This window comes from Palaemon carinicauda, chromosome 9 (assembly GCF_036898095.1).
Source record: "Palaemon carinicauda isolate YSFRI2023 chromosome 9, ASM3689809v2, whole genome shotgun sequence".
Lineage (NCBI taxonomy): Eukaryota > Metazoa > Arthropoda > Malacostraca > Decapoda > Palaemonidae > Palaemon > Palaemon carinicauda.
Window position 1 is genome coordinate 78,067,471 of NC_090733.1, and position 20,000 is coordinate 78,087,470.

At 42.1% G+C, this 20,000-nt stretch overlaps 1 protein-coding gene across 1 annotated transcript in view; it reads right to left on the bottom strand.

Moving 5' to 3' along the window:
• LOC137647012 (uncharacterized) overlaps nt 1-20,000 on the bottom strand; it is a 154,974-nt gene that overhangs the window by 128,742 nt on the left and 6,232 nt on the right. The window contains exon 3 of the transcript XR_011045510.1: nt 15,586-15,641. The gene's annotated coding sequence lies outside the window, so the exon portion shown is untranslated. The remainder of the gene's footprint in view (nt 1-15,585; nt 15,642-20,000) is intronic.

Genomic DNA, 20,000 nt, shown 5'->3' on the forward strand with positions numbered 1-20,000 from the left:
ACCTACACGTACCAACCACATTGTAGAAAATGTAATGCCCAGACTTGAGTTGGAATGAGAGAGGAGTTGTTTTGTAATATCATGGTATTTGAAACACGCTTAAGGAAGACAGTGTAACCAGGTCTCATTTACGAGCTCTGAGATGACAAAAGTGTTCGTTTATGTTGTTTGGGGTACTGATTTACATTGCGTGCCGCATGTTTGAGTATTATTTTGCGAACTTATATGCGCGTCGGTTATATGATCTGTTCTTCTATTTTCAGTATTTAACCAGAAAGTTTCGAGCCACAGGAAATGAAGGTTTATCATTCATGTTGACACTTCCATTTACTGCTTCACGCGAACATCAGTCATTTTGCTCTGTTTGACTTATTTTACCATTAAACTTATTTTTCATAATTTTGGTACCTTGGTTAACCATCTCCATGTAAGTGCTGTAATTATCCTATTAACACTTCTTGTAAGTTTAACCTAGGGTCTTTGGCCATAAAACTTTTAGAGTGATATTGTTGACATTTTAAATTTTTTTTCAAGTTAATTTCACCCATACGTGGCGTATCTTATTTTACCTGTAGTGTTGGCCACTTAACATGTGCAGCACAGATTTTTTCCAGGCTTGATCATAATTTTGTGTTTTGTCCTTTTTGGAACGAAATTTTGTATTTTGTCCTTTTCGAGCGGAATTTTTGCATTTAACCTTCTGCGTGAAGGAAGTTTGTATGTCCTCATCGTGAGGGAGATTTTAGTTATCCTTCAAGTTTATCCTCTGCGTGAGTTTGGTTTACAGTCATTGCATCCATGAACATGTGAATGTTTTTAATTGTTTGGTGCCTCACCCATACACCCGTAATAATTGTGTAATCATGAACTGCATGTATGTTAGCCTCTGATATTTCAATTTGCAGTCTCATTTTTGTTATGTCTGTGCAGTACTATTCACGTTTCGTTATCTTTTTGAGCAATTTTTTGTTTTGTCATTGCCCTAGTGCGACTGTAACTAATTTTTTTTTCGTATTTCGTGTAAAGTGAGTCTAGCATGGGGTGCTGTTTACTAGCCCGGTCTGTTTTAATTGGTTTTCATATTTGTGTTTTTAGTTTATCATTTGTCCTTTGTATGAGGGTAACCAACCATTCAGTCATCGCTGCTTTCTGCCTGTAACTACAATTTTTGTAAAGGTGTTTAGTAGCATACGGTCCACTATAGTGTGTTTTATTATCTTAGGTCTTTTTAAAGTGGTAAGCTTATATTGTATAGTTGTAATTTACCATTTTGACACGCAACATATTTTCATATTATGGATGGAACCCATCCAATTGGTCATCACTTGTACGCTCATAGTAGCAAAAATTTCCTGAACCTGTTGAGTATGGTGTGTTTTCATTCCTCAGATGTACCCTGGAATTTTCAGAATTTATTTACTTTTGAAATGGAAAATTCCGCATATCTACAGGTTCCATCCAAAATGTCTTACCAAACTCCTAACCTCTGTAACCCTCCACAACCTCAGGCTAACTTACTCAGCTCAGAGGAACTTAACGCACGGCTTGAGCTACAGGAGATCGATTTCAAATTTCGATGTGAGGACCCAAATCTGGCCCTCCATAGCCGAAGTTCAGTTGATCTTTTGTGCATGATGTCTCCACGTTTGGATCACTTTGGTGTTCTCATTGGAGGGATCAGGGACAGACCTAATGAATACAAGCAGTTTTGGTCTCATTACAACTATTCTGTCGTTGTGGCGAATTACCCAATGCAGGTTAACTGTGCTAAACTAATTGAAACGGCCTCCAGTAGCATTGTGTTCCATAAGCCACTAAGCTCAGAATCAAACACCTGGCGTGAACCCCTCACTATTTACGTGTCTGTTGCCTCTGAGCCTAACATCCCCATCTTTGAAGGTCATAGGGACTGTTGGACGGGTTGGTTGAACCTTTTTCATCAAACCATCAACGAGTCTCCCAAGTATTCCCCAGCGGAAAAGTACAATATCCTTTTATGCTTCCTTAAAGGTCAAGACGGACGTCTTGTTGAAAACAGCCTTGATCTTGACCATCATTTACTACATGCATATGCACTCGGTATGAGTACCCTGGTGAATGATGGCCCTGACTTCAAATGGTTTCTGATGGAGTGGAACAATACCAAGGAAGAGTATATCCAAGTGACTAAAGTCCCCTTATCAGAAGATCTGTTGGAGCATGCCTTCTTGAATAAGCTAGACATCACTCTCCTGGAGACTGTTTATCCTCGCTACAGCAGCATATCCGTGACCTTGCAAAAGTTGAAGGACAGACTATACGACCATATACACACGAAGGAGCTAGCCAAACTGTTGACAGAGCCAAGCAAACCCCGGCTTCCTGTTAACCCAGAACAGTAGAACAGTAGAACAGTGAAAATTGCTAAGCCCTTCCTTAGAACAATCAGAGGTACTCTTAAGCCTAAAACACAATCCATGCCAACCCATGTCCCAGCAGAAAAACACTCAGAAGGAAGCACCAGAGCCTACTAGAGCTCGCACACTAGCAGATAACACTGTTCGGGGCAATGGTCTTTTCTGTGACCATGACGGTCACTCATCCACTAAATGCCCCTAATTCCCCGATTCAAATAGTCAATTATTGCATCTCAACAACTAGGCTGTTGCACTAAATGTCTTTCGACGCAACTTGTTGCCCATGAGTGCACTGCCTTTGTTTTCTGCCAAAACTGAAAAGGAGATCACAAACTGCCTCTTTGCCCTGATATCTTGATTGTGGGTCACCAACCTGATGCTCCTAGAGCATACCCACCTTCTGGCAAAACACCCTCTGTTCACCTTAACCATATACCCTGGAGTGGGATTGAACCAACTAACCAGGTGAACGAAATAAACCCTGCCGTTCTACACACCTTCACTGGCGATCATGTTAACGAAAAACTTAAACACTCCACTTGAGTTTTCCTGAATTACGGTGCCAACCGCACGCTCGTGCATCCCAATGTACTCAAGTTATGGAACGTTACTCCTGTCAAAAACATCATGTTCCGACTAAACTCGTTCAACATGGACGAATCACCTCAAAGTACAGACTTGGTACAGTTCAATTTGAAAATTGGTAACCACACGCATAGGATTGTTTCCATCATCAACCCGAACGTGTGCAAGAAAGTAAGAATGCCTGGATATACCCACGCAGTTCGCACTCTAGAGGCTGGTGGCCTACGTCTTGAAGGAAGATAGCCAGATGACAATGCGACTGGTATAGAGATCATCCTCGGAGCTTATTATCTTCCACGACTTCTTAAAAGCACTCACAACATCTAGGGCGTCAATGTTTTCAGTACTCCCAGTGGATACGTGGTATGGGGAGCGCTGCCAGATTGGTCTAAAAAATCCAGTCTATATTTCTCAGGTTTAGGGAAAACCATTTGGTCTAATAGCTGACATCTCTAAGGCTTTTCTGTGTATATAATTGCCCAGAAACACCGTAATTACTGTCAGTTTCATTTCTTCAAGGACTCCTGTATGACAGAGATTGTCACATATTGCTTTAAGGTAGTCCTGTTTGGTGCCACCTTGAGCCTGCATTTGCTCATTTGGATACTCAAATGAATAGTCTTGCTTCACAGCTTAAAACAAGCTTCTACGTTGACAACTTCCAATGTTGCTAAGACTCGGCCACAAACATCCTTAGTGAAAGACCTTCCATAGAAACAATTATGCTGGAAGCCAACATGTAGCTAGTCAAGTGGACCACTAATGCCCCTGTCTCAGAGGATTTCTCCGAAATGGGCCCCCAAGATTACCTCGGTCTACCCTGGAATACTGTTGATGACACATTAGCTGTCAAACTACCCTCAGAACTAATGCTAGAGGACTATTCGTACCTTAACATCAAAAGGAACGTTGTCTCTCTGTTCTCGTCTATCTAAAAGCTTATTGGCCTGATCTCGCCAGTCACTGTCCTAGGCAAGTTCTTCACACAGAAACTTTGTGTGATTGATCAGAGTTGGGATTCCCACCTTAGCGCACAGACTTGATCCGCGAGCCCGGTACCATTCTTGAAAATTACAAGGGTCTCAAGAACATCAAGGTGCCTCAAAATGCCCATCAGGGTCACCAGGCCTTGTTACATGTGTTTGTGCATTCCTCCAAACAAGCCTTTGGAGTGGCAGCCCATGTGGTCACAGCTGAAGGTAAATGCCAGCTACTCACAGCCAAAGCACGAGTCACTCCTGTGGTTGCCCTAGCCCTTAAGATAAATAGCACTCTGTCAGTCGTTTTGTTGCAATTAAACAATAGCTGATGAGAGGTGGGGAAATAGACGACTTTTACATCGTAAAGAGGATTTTTTTGGTAATATCCACAGAACATGAGCAGAAAACTTCTTCAAAGTGAATGAATGAATCTCTTTAATTACATAGTCATTAAAACTCTAAATGTCTTATGGATTTACGAATTACTGGAAAAAGTTTACTGTAAAATGCTCATAAGTTATAGATAACAATGAATCACTAGTAATTTACAGACACACTCAGAGAGAACTGATACAGAGGAGGAACGGCTATATGAATAGGATTGTTACAATACAAAGGGACAAATATTGGGTGTCTTGTTGAGTATCGTCGCCAGCCATGGCTTAGATAAGCCTACCATGGCATTTGGAGCTACTGTCTGTTGCCTACTCACAATTTGAGCTTTAACTGAAATGCCTACTCATAGCTTCCCAGCCATTCTTATTTTGTGCACATTGCTGGGGTGTATAAGGGCTTGTCTTGCTTCTGGGTAGCGGTGGCAAGTAATGCAACCGTACCCAGCCAGTTCTCGCCTCCTTATATCCCCTCTCCCCGGAGTACCTGTTGATATGGAAACAGATTCAGCACACATGTGCTTGGGTCAGCAGATAGCTAACAATGACAAGAAATTGGTTCAAACGGCTTTTTCCACTACCCAGGAACGTGGAGATCAGGTCACATGTCGGCAACCACCTGCCCTGCTTCCTACGATTGAGTTAACCCAGTTATCTGTTATCTAATATTTGTCTAAACTCCCATCAATATTTTTACTTTAATCCCCTTAACTTGGGACAACACAAGGCTAGACTACGTAAGATCCTGCATATATTAGGTAACTAGACTACTACTAATACCATAACAACAACCGAACATTGGATAATTAGAACTCTAGCAATAACGCAAAACATAGGTTAACAGCTTAGGAGCCAACACATGGTCCATACCAAATACATAGAACAATATCTCACAGCTCACCTGTATCTTATAGTAGCACTCTAGTAACAACGAGACAGTCACTGGGTAGGGAATGATAATGTTAGTTGGGAATAGGTTAGGGGTAACCAAAGAGGTTAAAGGAGGGAATAGAGATAGGTTAAATCGAATAGATCGTTTCTTGTGGACTGAAAACGTACTATTTACCGTAATATATATATATATATATATATATATATATATATATATATATATATATATTTATATATATATGTATATATATATATATATATATATATATATATATATATATATATATATATATATGTAAATGTATATATATATATATATATATATATATATATATATATATATATGTAAATGTATATATATATATATATATATATATATATATATATATATATATATATATATATATATATATGTGTAAATGTATATATATATATACATATATATATATATATATGTATATATATATATATATAACGGATTTTGAGCGAAGCAAAAAATCTATTTTTGGGTGAGATAGCCATGGCGTCCTGATGGAAGGTTCCTTTTTGGTAGCTTCCTTGGGTATATCACTACTAAATATTCCCAGAGAATTTAACCACAGGTTATCACAGAATTCTAACTTCTGGAGCGAGTATCCTAAAGGTGTCCCTTTTAAGACATCGTATATCAACAGGGGACGCATGTATTAACACGCCACATAGCTATCTACACCCCAAACAGAGTTAACACCTCGGTGTGTAGGGGCGGAGAATAGCTGGGAGCCGTTCCACAGCTAATCTCGTTCGTGGCTACTTTTGGTACTCGAGACGTAAACAAACGGGCGCCATTGCTAAATGACGTCACGTCCGTCGTCATCCTGAAGCCAGTTGCTTGCCGATCGCCATGATACAGCAGAGCAGGGTGGGACCTAAAAACTGGACGAAGTAGCAGGGAGGGTCCATCAGGACGCCATGGCTATCTCACCCAAAAATAGATTTTTCGCTTAGCTCAAAATCCGTTTTTTGGGCTCAAGCCATGGCGTACTGATGGAAGAATACCAGAGAATCAATGTATCGTGGTAGATTTTCCCCTATTGAGTAAGTGCCAAAGGCTTTGAACAGGGTAGCATAGTAATCTTAATAAAAGAACCGTAGGGAAGAGACCTTCCTGCCCCCTTGGCAGTGAAGTTCCCACGGGCCATGCCGAGATCAAAGCGGGTATTGAAGGGCTATTCACCCTGCTAGAAGAACCTGAAGAACTTGGAGACAAGACTGAATGGTTGGCATTCGTATAGGAACATTCTCAAAGGCAGACGAGTGGTGGTTGGACACTGTATGTAGAGGAGAATAGTCTCGTCTCTAAGGTATAAAGAGTAAGTATTCGTATTGGAATATTACATTGCATAGGTGAATATATAATAAGGTTTGAGACCTTAGTATCTTCATTAACCATAAGAGGAAGGGGATAATAAAACTATGACAGACATGTATTTCATAGTATAAGTAGGAGTGGATTGAGACGCACAAGTAATAAAATAAGAATTTTATTTCACAATTGCAGAAAATTTAAATGAATTGCAATAATATGTAAACTTAATTTACAACAAATCATAATGTACATAGTAATAAAGACTTGCTCTTGAATCTGAAAGGGAATTTCAAATTTATTAGTAGGCACTCGTTCTCGAGGAACGTCAGTCTTTAATTAAAACACATCATGCTCTAGGCATGCGGCACTCGTGTGACGACTATGACATTTCACCTGGGATAAGAACAGTTATAAGAAAGCACTAAGTGTTTTCGACATCACTACGTATCGCTCAAGGGTCAACATAGGCACCCGAAGAGTTAGAGTCCCAAGTAACTTGCTGTTCTATGCAGAGTTAGGTGCAGGTTTCATAACACTACCTGCGGCTACCACAAAATGTTTGACTTCGTGCACTTGTTTCGCATAATGTTTGAAGAAAACACGCGAGGACTTCCAGCCTGTGAAACTTTTAAGGCTTTCGAAGTCCATACTCTGAAAGAAATTCAGAGACGATGCAACTTTTCTAGGATCGTGACCGGCAGGTGTACTGTCAGGATCCGCTCTGTGAATGAAGTAGGTGATTTTCGCTCTTAGTTGTTTCAGTGACAGGTCGCTGCCCGATGTTTCTCCTTTGAAGAGTTGGCCTCCACCAAAGTCCGAAGTTCTGCGAAGATAGACCTTGAGGCTCTCTACTGGGCATAGAGAGGCATCTTCCTTCAGGGGGCATATTCTCCAAGGGCCCCATCTTTTGGTGGGTAATTCGTTTTTGGCGAGAAACGTCGGATCCGGGGAGAGGGTAAGGTCTCCTGAATCAGTAAACAGGATATGACCCTCTTCCCTTGATAATGCCACTATTTCGCTGACTCGGGCTCCTGAAGCAAGAGCAAAGAGAAATATAACTTTCTGAGTCAGATCCTTGAGAGGGCATGAATCATTATCCAAGTTGGAGGCGAAATGGAGCACCTTGTTCAATGACCAGGAGATCGGTTTCGGTGGGGGTGCTGGGCGTAGACGAGCGCATGCTTTCGGCAGTTTATTGAAGATGTCGCTGGACAGATCAATTTGGAAGGCATACAACAGTGGTCTAGTCAAGGCCGATTTGCAAGTAGAAATCGTATTGGCTGCCAAGCCCTGTCCATGAAGGTGAATAAAGAAGGACATGCAAAAATCAATGGTGATTTCCGTAGGATTTTTTGCCTTGACAAAAGAGACCCATTTTCTCCAAGAGGATTCGTATTGCCGTCTTGTGGATTCGGTCTTGTATTCCTCGAGGAAGTCTAGACTTTTCTTCGAGATCCCAAACCTCTTCTTCGCGGCTAGGGAGAGAAAATCATGAGATGAAGGTCCTTGATTTTCGATGATGAAGCGAAGACAGTCGACTTCTGTACTTGCTGGGAGAGAGCTGGGCCCGGGAGAGGGATCAGCGTGGGCTGCAGCTCCAGGACCAGGGGGTACCAGTTGCTTCGGGGCCACTTGTGAGCCACTAGGGCCGCTGTCCCTTTGAAGGTTCTCAGTTTGGAGAGGACTTTCAGCAGAAGATTGGTGGGAGGGAACAGGTAGATCTTGGACCATCTGTTCCAATCCAGGGACATGGCGTCCACTGCCTCTGCCTTGGGGTCCTCGTACGGGGCCACATATCGAGGAAGTTGATTGTTGTCGCTCGTTGCGAAGAGATCGATCTGAAGTTCCGGGACTTGGTGGGAGATGAAGGAGAATGATCTTGCGTCTAGAGACCATTCCGACTCTATCGGGCTTGTCCGAGATAGAGCGTCCGCCGTCACGTTGCGGAATCCTTGTAGGTGAACTGCAGATAGGTGCCACTTCTTCCTCTCTGCCAGACGGAAGATTGTTAGAAGCACCTGATTTATCTGGGGCGATCTTGAGCCTTGGCGATTGAGACATCGAACTACCACCGAGTTGTCTAGGGTTAGACGAATAGGGATCGAGGGAGGCGGGGAGAGTTTCTTCAGTGTTAGAAGAACCGCCATGGCCTCCAAGATGTTGATGTGAAACGTCTTGAATAGTGGAGACCACGTGCCTTGAGCCTGTTTTTGGTGGGAGTGACCTCCCCAACCCTCCAGCGAAGCGTCCGTGTGGATGTTGAGTGATGGAGGTGGGTGTTGAAGAGGGATGGACCTTTTCAGGGCCGTCGCATCCGACCACGGCTTGAGGAGAAGTCGAAGTCTGTTTGGGAGCCGTCTCTTGAGGTCTCTTCGAGCGATGGATGCAGAACGTCTCCAGACTCCCGTGGCATCCTTTAGCTGTGCATGAAGCACCGGGTTTGTCACTGAGGCGAACTGTAGAGAGCCTAGAACTCGTTCCTGCTGGCGTCTTGAGATCCGCTTTGATTTCAGTAGTCGCTTGACAGACCCTGCTATTTCCTTCCTTTTCTTCTGGGGGATGGAAAGGCGGTGTGACTGAAGGTTCCACTGGATTCCTAACCATTGGAACTTCTGAGCTGGAGAGAGGTGAGATTTCTTCGCGTTTATCTTGAATCCCAGGTGTTCTAGGTACTGGGTGACTTTGTTGCAGGATCTTACACAATCTTCGGGCGATGTCGCCCAGACCAGCCAGTCGTCTAGGTAAGCCATCACTTGGACGCCGCGAAGGTGGAGCTGTTGGACGATGGCGTGTGCCAGCTTGGTGAAGATCCATGGAGCCACGTTGAGCCCGAAGGGCATGGCCCTGAAGGCGTAACTTTTTCTTTGGAGTCGAAATCCTAGGTAGGAGGAAGCGTGATGGTTCATTGGAACGTGCCAGTAGGCATCCGCCAGGTCTATGGAGACCGTGTAAGAACCTCGAGGCAGAAGGGTCCTTATCTGTTGAAGAGTCAGCATCTTGAACTTGTCGTTTGCTATGAACTTGTTGAGGGGGGATAAGTCCAGAATGACTCTGAGTTTGTCGGAGTCTTTCTTGGGGACGCAAAACAGTCTCCCTTGGAACCTGGTGGACTTTACCCTCCTTATCACCTTCTTGTTCAAGAGATCTAGGACATATTCTTCCAGAAGGGGGTTGATCGTTGGAAGAATTGCTGGAAGGTTGGGGGTGGTTGAGTCCAACTCCAGCCTAGACCTTTCTTGACGATGCTGTGTGCCCAGGGATCGAAGGTCCAACGATCCTGGAATTGGCGGAGTCTTCCTCCCACCGGAAGCACTTCATTGCTTCTGGTGTCCCGAGGGCTTACTGCCTCGGCCGCTAGCTCCCCTTCCTCCTCTGCCTCTGGAGGGGCGGCGAGATGCGTCTCTGCTTGCACCCCTGTTTGAGCCTCTACCTTTGGGACGAAAGGTAGTTGTCCGTTGCTCAAAGGCAGGGGTGAAAACCGGTGACTGGGACAAAACCGGTTGGGTGACCAACTGAAAGGTCTGTTGTGGCTGAGCAGCCACTTGGGGAGTAGCGGGTCCCGGAAACTGTCGTCGCTGTTGACGTTGCTGGGGATTTTGCTTGGAGGATTTCCTCTTAGGTTGAGGGCCATCGTCCTGAGAAGATTTCCTCTTTTTTGACATGCCCCACTTGTTGAGAAGGTTCCTATTCTCAGTGGCAGCCTTGTCAGTGATCTCTTTCACAAGATCGGAGGAGAAGAGGTGTTTACCCCAGATGTTGGAGGAAATCAGCCTCCGGGGTTCATGTTTCACAGTGGCACTTGAGAACACGAATTCTCGACAGGCTCTCCGAGCCTTCATGAAGTGGTACAAGTCCTTCACCAGAGTCGCCATGTGCGATTTGGCGAGTACCATGTAGTGGTCGGGGGCTCTGGTGTCACCAGCCATGACATCAAGTTGTACCTGGAGGGACATGGATGCTGCGAGCCTTTCCTTCGTGTCTTGTTCCCGACGAAGGAGATGGTCATTGAGTTTCGGGAGGTCCTCGTTAAACTGACGTCCGGCTACGTCAGGATCTAACTTTCCCACCACGAAGGTATGCTGGATATCCTTCCAGTGTCGAGCGTCGGGGGGAGTTACCATGGAGAAGGGTCTGCACTCCTCCAGTGCAGGGCAGGGTTTTCCTTCTTCCACAGCCTTGTGGCACGCAGCGAAGGCCTTTTCCGTGAAGGGAAGGACTGCGTCGTCGGGTGCAACGTAAGTAGGGTGCTTCTTGCTCAGGGCCGGAAGCTTAGAGCAGGTAAAACCTCTACTTTTGAACGCGGTGGCTAGCATAGCCTGAGCCTTCGAGAGATCGAACACTATCACCTCCTTGGGTTCGGTCTCTTCTTTAGAGGCAGGTTCAGAACGAAGCCGGACGTAACAGTCCGGGTAAGCCTCAAAGTTCGGGAAGAACTCCACTTCTTCCAGGGGGACCGTGCCGATCTTATCGCTGACAAAGATCCTGCCGGTCGCGATAACCATATGCTCGGCATACCTCCAGGGGTTGGCATGTGAGCATGCAGGGTGGTCCTTAACCGAGATCTTCTTCGGTTCTTTGGACCCTCCCATGGACCTGATGAACTCTTGAGTCACTTGAAGTTTCTCATCCATAAGGGCTTTTATCATCCGGAACATCTCTTGGGCGGATGGGATGGGTTCCGGGGTAGCGGAGGTAGACGGGAGAGACACTTCCGTCGGTGTAGTAGTAGGGGCGGGGATGGAAGGCGGAGCGACCTCCTGCTCCGACTCGGTGTATTCCACCTGGTCCTCTTCATCTTCCGCGCCTTGGGCCATGAGGGTCTTCTCCGTGTCCTCCGAAATATCCGACATATGTTCATCGTTTTCGGAATCCAGGCGACACTCGTGCATGGACTGGGCCATGACTACGTCGGGTTCCACCGTGATCTGGACGGTGGGGATCTGATCTTTGGGTACCACAGAATCAGGGAAGGCCTTTGGGAACAATAAGGCCCTCATATCTTCAGTGGCAAGGTATGGTCCAGTGGCGTTCTTCTGGAAGCCACGCACCCACTTGCGTAGCTTATCCCGAGAAGCGTCCCTGATCTCCGCTGAGGGAGGATTATGAAAAGCATCGACCAGGCGATCCTGGCAGACCATACAGTTCTACGGGTCCCAGAACTTCAGATCCCCTTTCTTGTTGGCACAAGGGGCGTGGGTCCTACACGCCGTATGCCCATAGAAGTGCGGGCGCTTCACTGCACAGAAGCCGTGGTCACACTTCATCTGCTCCTCCTGTAAAAGAAAGAGAACATGAGTATGGGGGGGTCATAAGAATGACTCTTAAACTAAAGTTAAATATTAATTATTAATTTTAACTTGACAATAGGTGTGATGCACAGAGGATGGGCTGAGAGAGGGGGATAGGTACATACTCTGTGTATCTCGCCCGGCTGGTTACCGTAACCTTCATCCATGGACAATCCGTTGTGACCGAAGGCACAGGATAAAATTCAACATAGAATGCCCGTAGGGCAGTGGGAATTCTATTGGAAATTGTCAAGGATATAAGGCTAGGACTGAGGCCACTCAGTTCCAGAATTGGGGACTAGAAGATCCCATAGGGTAACTGTTTCCGGCAACCAGCCGTGCTAAGATACACACAGCATGCTGGAAATCTGTGATATGCAAGAAGACAGCATGATTACTAATAGAACGGTAATAAAATACCGATCCATTTACGTAAACAAGTCATCTGGTTGCAGTGTAGGGCTATCAATATCAGATGATAGCTAGTAGAAGGGGGTGCAAGTCGTCTTGACGCCTCCGGAAGGTTCCGGCAGACCGCCGGCACGCCGGAGGCCGCTCCAGCAGAGTTTCTGGCATTAGGGAAGACAATATAGAAGTCAAGAGCAATACCAGGGTGGCGGCCGCCGGCACCGCGGCGGAACGCCGGCAGGGAGCGGCGGCTCCGGCAGCCGTAGGTAGCCGGCTTGGTGACAGGGACAAGGGTGGTTATAGCAGAACCGGACTGCCGGCAGCGGATGCCGGCACTCCGGGGGCCGGCCGGTGGACGGACGACCAAAGCTATGAGGAAGGAGGGGAGGCCATCGGCTGGAAGCCGGCGGCAGGCGGCAGTCCCCCGGCACACGGAGGACTGGCGGCCCAGAGGGTAAGGGATAAGTCACCTAGGTAGGAGGTGGGTATCGCCGACAGTGGAGGCGGCAAGGGACCGGCACCAGGATAGGGAAAGAGACAGAAGGAGGGATGTAGGGGTCCGGCCACGGACCCCAAGACATCCCACCTGAGAGGGTGTACTCATGATAGAGACTAGCCCTATCACCCAGAAGCAGGGGCCGCAGAGGACCGGGAGCTAAGGTAGCCCAAGGGAGGGCTAGGGAACACCCAAGATGGGGGGGGACCCCTGCAGACAGAACGCATCCAGTGGCTAACCCCATAGGACACTATGAAGGGTATATGTACCAGAGCGGACTGCACATAGGAGCTCAAGGTAGCCCTAACTCTCCACCCTAAGAAGGAGTTGTAGGACAGGGGACAGATGTGTATAGACTAACCTAAGTATAGGCTAGGCCATACAAGAGATAGGTGGGGAGGGGAGAGGAGAAGGGTCTTCTGTGGAGGAGATTCTGTACCAGAGCGGCCACCAAGGAAGGGAGGACACTCCCTAGCCTAAGGTAAGGCAGCTTGTCTGAAAACGGTGCATGGGTATCGTTTCAGCAAGGTACACAACTAACCCCTCCAAAACCTAACCTAGAGCAGGGATGTTACATCCTGAACTAGGAAGGATGGAAGACGTATCGCTATTGCAGGGATGGTCGGAGACCTAACCCCAGCAATAGAGGAAGGACTAGTCGTTCCTCATTCTCGGACGCAACCCTAAGAGGGAATCATTCCCTTAGGGAGGACAGAGAAGCGATATAATACTCTGATAAGAGCTTGATCCCCTTACGTGGTAGGGGGAGCAAGGCTACGCAGAGGGGATGCCCTAAGGCAGGGGATGAAGGAAGCATATAGGGGTCCTACGTGTAGGTTAGGTTAGAAAGACACACTATCTACCCTGTCCCTTATATGGTCCCTGAAGGCGAAAACACTTGCATCACAGTCAAAAGTATTGTAAAATAATGCCACTATCTTCATAATTAACCTAGGATCACTGATAAATATCATTCATGAACACTGATATAGGCGCTCTGGCCTAGGGGCTATAGTAGCCAACTGGTATGGGGTCAGTCGATGACCGATAAAAAAGCATCAAAACACGATATAAAAGTTCCTAGCTATGAAGACTAAATAACTAATAGTATCGATTAGTTAAAGAGACCGGAAAAAACGCTGTTGAGGCTAACTAAATAAGGCATGCAAACAACAGCGACGCCATAAAATGGCGGGTCCGGTCGAGGCACAGCTCTGCTACAAAACATCAAATATCTCGAAAAGTAAAATTTACTTTACGGTCAGAGCTTAATTAAACAATACTGGAACCTTGTACTCAATTTTCCAGAAGAAGGCGAGGCCGAAGGTAGCGACATGACGAAGATGCAGGTTGATGAAAAGAGCGTAGGGAAAATCCGTCTTAGTAAGGCAAGCTACTAGCAGAAGGATGGCGACGGACGTGACGTCATTTAGCAATGGCGCCCGTTTGTTTACATCTCGAGTACCAAAAGTAGCCACGAACGAGATTAGCTGTGGAACGGCTCCCAGCTATTCTCCGCCCCTAAACACCGAGGTGTTAACTCTGTTTGGGGTGTAGATAGCTATGTGGCGCGTTAATACATGCGTCCCCTGTTGATATACAATGTCTTAAAAGGGAAACCTTTAGGATACTCGCTCCAGAAGTTAGAATTCTGTGATAACCTGTGGTTAAATTCTCTGGGAATATTTAGTAGTGATATACCCAAGGAAGCTACCAAAAAGGAACCTTCCATCAGGACGCCATGGCTTGAGCCCAAATATATATATATATATATATATATATATATATATATATATATATATATATATATATATATATATATATATATATATATATATATATATATATATTTACATATATGTATATATATACAGTATATATATATATATATATATATATATATATATATATATATATATATATATATATATATATATATATATATATATATATATATATATATATATATATATAAATATACTGTATATATATACATATATATATATATATATATATATATATATATATATATATATATATATATTGTGTGCGTGTGTCAAAGCCGTAAATAGCCCATGGCAGGACAAGGACCTCAGTCATGTTCTTCCCCTCGCGACTGTTTATAATTTTTCTTTGCCAATCCATGCCACAAATTTTCTTAGTTTGTTCATCCATCGTCTTCTCTTCCTTCCCCTACTTCTTTTAAAATTATCAGGACACCATTCTCTTATTCTTAATGTTCATATATCCTCTGTCATTCTCATTAGAGGTCCTGCCCATGTTCATTTCTTTTTCTTACATGTTGTTAGAATATTTTCTACTTTTGTTTGCTCTCGTATCCATGTTGCTCTTTTCTCGCTTATCGTTATTCCCATCACTGTACTTTCCACTGTTCTTTGAATTTTAGTTAGCTTATCTTCTATGGATTTAGTTTTTTATGCATGAGTTAATACTGGTAAGACCATCTGATTATGTATTTTTTCATTTAAACAGCCTAATGATAAGAATACAGCAAACTTGATTCGAGATAGCTATTAATACCAGAATAGCCTCAGATATCAAGTTCGTATTGTCCTTGATTGGTAACCTTCATGTTTCCTGCTCTTAAATTACCGTTCTTCAATAGATTTTATAGCTTTGGAGATTGGAATTTGGATTGGTTTTCATAAAGAATTAGAATTTTAATTTATTTTTTAAAGACTACAAAAACTACAGTATAAAATCTAAGCTTAGCATAAAACCCTTAAACACAAAGTTAATAAATCTCTTGGAAAAATTCGCAAGTATGGGCCTATACTCACAATAGCCAGCACCAGGAAGGCATAAGTTGAGCTCGGTGCCAATACCATTTCGTTTCCTGTACAAAAAAAATAAAACAACAGTAGTTCAGTAATATATGTCATCTTCATAACCAAATACTATTCAAGGTTGACAAGTCTATATTATTTATTAATCCAAAATTCTACTGCGTGTAAAATCACTGCATATAGTTTCCAGTAGCCTACAAACTATCAGCAAAAATATTATTATTTTTTACCTGTGAATTATAAGTTTTTTGTTCAACAAACAACCTTGTCATTAGAGGTACTCCTTCCCAGCACAAAGACATCCACTAATATATATGGCCTTCACCATGTGGCAATTACAAAAATAAAAAAGATCACATAGCCATCAATAAAGAGAGAAGGGGGACTCTGAGAAATGCAAAAAGCTATAGAGGTGCAGATATTGGTAGTGATCACCAGCTCCTCATTGCCACATTAAAGTTGAAACAGAAAGCACCCAATAGAAACGTAGACAGAATACCTAGGTTTCATGCCACCAAACTTCTGGAGGATGAGCACGGATTTGGGGATGTAGGAATCGATTTGCCGTCTTAGAGACTTTAAGAGACAAAGAGCAGATAATTAATGAAGAATGATGTGAAATTGAGAAAATATACCAATCAGTTGGTAGTGAAGTTTTGAAACAAGCAATCACAAGGAGAGACCATAAATATCAAATGATATTTTAGATACTATAAAATAAGACAAAGACAGAAATTAACTGTTGAAAGTTTCCGAGGAAATAATGAAAATAGCAAGATAGAGCTTGCTATGTATTCCAGTATTGATAGTTAGGTATAAAATAAAAAAGCCAGGAATGACTTGAGAAAATATTTTGACAGGAAAGCAGATAAGGCTGACAATGCTATGAATTCAGGAAGTGGTTATGGTGTAAGAATTGCTCATAGAATTGTCAATAGAATCTCTACTGGGGAAAAAAAGAGGAAGCATATACTCCTCAACAAGAGAGATGGCTCTTTTAAAACAAAAGAAGATGAAGAAAGGCAATGTTAGATAGAACACTTTAGTGAAATCAGGAATAGAATATATGAAGGGAATGATTTGATTGATATACCTGAAGCTGAGGAACCGACGTCGGTCTGGCTGCAAAAAATGGAATTGTGATTTTCATGAAATTTCTGAAGTCTTTTTAAAAATCATTTATGCATTTAGAAATTATCTTAAATTTTCGGATTTATATTTCAAGGAATCTAAAGTTTTCCTTTACCCGTTTTTGTTGAATGTTTTTCCGAATATCAAAATTATTTTGTATCAAATTTTCACCACCATAACCTATTTACCAAAGTGTAATTCCAAAACTCAATGTAGTCCTGATGAAGGGTCTCAAAGTGATCCGAAACGCGTGTCAACACCAAACAATAAATGGAGAAAAGTCAATGAATTTCTGCTGTTATCCTGAAAAATATCTGCATGAAATTCTGTCCGAAGAGAAACTATCTTCGATTTCTGGACGCCACTAAGATATTGTCTATTCATTGTAAATATTTATATATATGTATATATATATATATATATATATATATATATATATATATATATATATATATATATATATATGTATATGTATATATTAGTTTAGATGTCTATTGTTTCTGTGGTGAAATTAAACATTTCACACCTAAAAATCAGTATATTAATTTAATGGATAGGAAAGGAGTACAGTCTATCATAGTAAAGTTTAACATTAATGACAATATATTAAAAAGAAAGTGTTGTGTACAGGAGATGAGTAAACAAAATGTGCAATTACATGGAAAACAAAACTTGGGAGTTGTGTTGGCATGACCTAGTTTACTCATTGTTTAATACATGGCACACAATTGGCTCATAAAGGAGATTTGACCATTTAGAGCATTGTGCTAAGAATACTTGTTGCTAATTGGGTCAGTGACAATGGGATCACTCCTCAGCCCACTGCAACAATCAGTATATCACGCAGTTCAGTTTGCTTATATGCATATGTAAACAACATAGCTTTATATCCTTACCTGTGTTCTTTGGGTCTCCTCTGGATCTTTTTGTAAAATTGTAAATCACTTTTTAGCCCTACAATGTCATGAAAACTTCCTGTACCTTCTAAAGCTTTTGATAGTGAGCCCAAGTGCCAGAGGAAGATTGTTACTATAGCAGGGAAGTTGAAACTCCTCGACTTGTAGTTTGTGGAAATGCTCTAGCCTTCAGGATAAAACCAGCGATTATTTTAAAGTTTGAATAATCAAGGGTCCTCAAAAATAAACATAAGTTGCACAACCAGAACCCATGGATAACTAAAGGACTGACATCAAATTCATTTCACCAGTGCTTCATCCACGATGTCAGATATTTATTGTGCCCGAATAAAGGACATGAAATCAAAATGTTTATCTTGAAGGGCAATGCTGGTGGGCATGTGATAAATCTGTTGTATGAGGGCGTACAGACTGATTTCTTATCGCTGAGCATCACATCACAAAAATAGCCCATGGATCAAGATAAAAGAGTACTGTCATAGGTATAACATAGCATTGTGTGCCTAAAATATTCAAAAGCCATAAATGAGATGAAGGTCTAAACAACCTACTGGAAGAAATTATAGCCAAAGGTGTCAAATAATATAAAAAATTTTCTCTTGAAAAATTGCTAGGAGGATATGGCTTCACTGATATCACTAACAAGTACGTTTATGACCTGGTCGAGATCCACTCAGCTCTGGTAATGTATGAAAATCTAACAGCGATGCCGGAATTAAAAAGTAAGGATGAAGGAAAACAAGATGATCCAGAAGAAGAAAAATAGCATAGGATTGGGGCCTCTAATTGATTTTTTTTTTTTTTTTTTTTTTGCAGCTTAGAAATGTAATGAATTAAGTCATGATTATCTATACAAGCTTTCAGGCAAAGATAAATTGGCAGAACCAACAACTGCCCTCTACAATGTTTCTCACCTGCAAAAAGAAAAAAAAAGAAAAAAATATAATACGCAGGTATTCCTAAGCAGATTTAGAAATTACGCTCGACGAAGTGCCTGCAGGAGTGGGGCATTCCATAGAGCAAAACGTCTCCACTATATTGTGCAGTAAATTCACCTCAACATCGTCATCATCTACATAATTGAAGAAAGAGTTGATAAGCAAATTGAAATATTAAATAAAATATTTAATATATTAAGATACCAAAGAAAAGTAAAGTAAGACATATAACACAATTTACTTTACAGCATTGTTTCTACTTCACGGTTTTTCACCTATCACACGGATTTTGGAACATAACACCTGTGATATATATCATTATTATTATTATTATTATTATTATTAATAGCCAAACTACAACCCTAGTTAGAGAAGCAAAATCCTATAACCCCAAGGGCTTCAAAAGGGAAAAATAGCCCAGTGAGGAAGAGAAACAAGGAAATAAATAAATGATATAAGAAGTAATGAAGAATTAAAATAAAATATTTTAAAAACATTAGCAACATTAAAACAGATAATTCCTATATAACTTTGAAAAGACTTATGTCAGCCAGTTCAACATAAAAACATTTGCTGCAATTTTGAACTTTTGAAGTTCTACTGAGTCAACTACCCGATTAGGAAGATCATTCCACAACTTGGTCACAGCTGGAATAAAACTTATAGAATACTGTGTAGTATTGAGCCTCGTGATGGAGAATGCCTGACTATTAGAATTAACTGCATACCTAGTATTACGAACAGGATGGAACTGTCCAAGATGTCAATGTAACAGATGGTACGAATTATGGAAAATCTTATGCAACATATATAATGAACTAATGAAACGACGGCACCAAAGATTAATATCTAGGTCAGGAATAAGAAATTTAATAGACCGTAAGCTTCTGCCCAACCAGTTAAGATGAGAATCAGCAGCTAAAGACCAGACACGGTACTCAAAACAAAGTAGAATGAAAGAATTAAAACACTTCTTCAGAATAGATTCATCACCGAAAATCTTAAAATCTTAATAGACTTTCTCAATAAGACAATCTTTTGTGCAATTGAAGAAGACACATACCTAATGTGTTTCACAAAAGTAAATTTACTGTCGAAAATCACACCTAAAATTTTAAAAGAATCATACAAAGTTGAAGAAACATTATCAATGCTGAGATCCGGATGTTCAGGAGCCACTGTCCTTGATCTACTTACAATCATAATTTGAGATTTTTTAGGATTCAACGTCATACCCCATAATTTGCACCATGCACTAATCTTAGCTAGATCTCTGTTAAGGGATTCAGCAACCCAATATCTACATTCAGGAGATGGAATTGATGCAAAGAGAGTAGCATCATCTACAAAAGCAACGAGCTTGTTTTCTAGTCCAAACCAGATGTCATGTGTATATAAGATGAAAGGTAATGGGCCAAGAACA